Below are 1,757 nucleotides of genomic sequence, written 5' to 3'. Positions count from 1 at the left end.
CGCGAGGGTGTTAGTTTTCAATGCGTCTTATTATTTACACTGGTGGATGTAAGACCAGCTACCCTCACTGACGCAGATATGGTCATTTTGGTGTTATTCTTCTTTGTAAATGCCTTCTAATCTGTCTCAAGTCTATCCGTCCTTTCTATTGCCATCCCAATTGTCTGTTCGTCTGTGGGTGGTGTTTGACTATGAGCCCGTCTGTACTCTTTGTGTCGCCAAATCTGTCTCCCTTATCCGTTGTTGGCGTGTGTCTGCCCGTTTATCTGATGTGAACCAGTCAGTCAGCTGTCTGAATATCTGTCTGTCATGTTAGTTGCCATATTGTCTATTTATGTATGTATGAATCTGTCTAATTTTGTCAACCTCCTGTCTGTTTCACTGTCTAGTTTCACCCTGTTGTTACGAACCACGCCACCAATTGTCATGATCTACCTACCCAGCACTACGAACCACGTCATCTATTGTCCTGATCTACCTACCCAGCACCACGAGCAACGCCATATAGGGACGAAACCCGAGTATGACTACTCTTAGTTACCACTCCCGGGTTTCCCTTCTCCATATCCTGGTTGTTGCGTCACCTCCTCAAAGTCTTCTTCGTCAGCTCCAGTTCGAGGAGAGTTCAGTTCACTCTGGGAAGTGACCACAGGACCACCTATCCTGGAAACCTACGGCACAGTGACTACCTACCGTCTTCTACAATACTCAGCCTTACTCGTCAGCCATCTCAGCTCCGCACTTAAGTATTTGTAATCTTATATTGCCTCCCCCACCTCCACCTTGCTTCAAATTATTGTATGTTGTATAAATATGTATATACTGTTAATGTTTAGGTTAAGTATGGTTAAGGGTAAATTATAGAAAGCTGAATATTTTGTTAAGGAATTTATGGTACTTTATTATACACAACAAAAACTCGCATCCTTTGTCTACCCTTTTATAGTCCGATTGTCTTTGTTTTTTTATTGTTGTTGCCTGTTGGGATCTGGGTAGACTTTTAACTATATTCTAAATCCCCAGCTCGTAACAAATTGGTTCCCATGCCGGGAATCGAACCCGGGCCTCCTGGGTGAAAGCCAGGTATCCTAGCCACTAGACAACACGGGAGCCAGGGCCTCCTTCTCTATGGTCGAGTAGTTGGTCTGATGTTTTTTCAACTTGGCGGAGTAGTATGCCACAGGGTGAAGGACATCAGTGGTTGGGTCGGGTTGTAGGAGCACAGCCCCAACTCCGACACCGCTAGCGTCGATTTGCAGATAGAAGGGCAAGGTGTAGTCAGGGGGTTGGACTACAGGCTTGGAGGCAAGGAAGGCTTTGAGGCGGTGGAAAGACTGGTCGCACCTCTGGTTCCAGATGTAAGGGACCGCAGAACTGGTAAGGTCTGTGAGGGGTCCGGCCACGCTGGAGAAGTTACTGCAGAACCGACTGTAGCAGCCGCACATCCCCAGGAAGCGCATGAGTTCCTTCCTCGTCCTTGGAGTGGGGAAGGACAAGATGGCTTTAACGGTCGCCATTTGTTACGAGTTGGGGATTTAGAATATAGTTAAAAGTCTACCCAGATCCCAACAGGCAACAACAATAAAAAAACAAAGACAATCGGACTATAAAAGGGTAGACAAAGGATGCGCGTTTTTGTTGTTTATAATAAAGTACCATAAATCCCTTAACAAAATATTCAGCTTTCTATAATTTACCCTTAACCATACTTAACCTAAACATTAACAGTATATACATATTTATACAACATACAATAA

General features: G+C 44.7%; 1 non-coding gene across 1 annotated transcript; it reads right to left on the bottom strand.

Moving 5' to 3' along the window:
* Nucleotides 1–1,038: 1,038 nt before the first annotated feature.
* On the bottom strand, nucleotides 1,039–1,110 carry Trnae-uuc. The gene has a single exon. It is a non-coding gene; the product is annotated as a tRNA-Glu (tRNA).
* Nucleotides 1,111–1,757: the final 647 nt, after the last annotated feature.

This window comes from Homarus americanus, unplaced genomic scaffold (genome assembly GCF_018991925.1).
Source record: "Homarus americanus isolate GMGI-L3 unplaced genomic scaffold, GMGI_Hamer_2.0 scaffold20930, whole genome shotgun sequence".
NCBI lineage: Eukaryota > Metazoa > Arthropoda > Malacostraca > Decapoda > Nephropidae > Homarus > Homarus americanus.
This window is presented reverse-complemented; position numbering and strand designations above follow the sequence as displayed.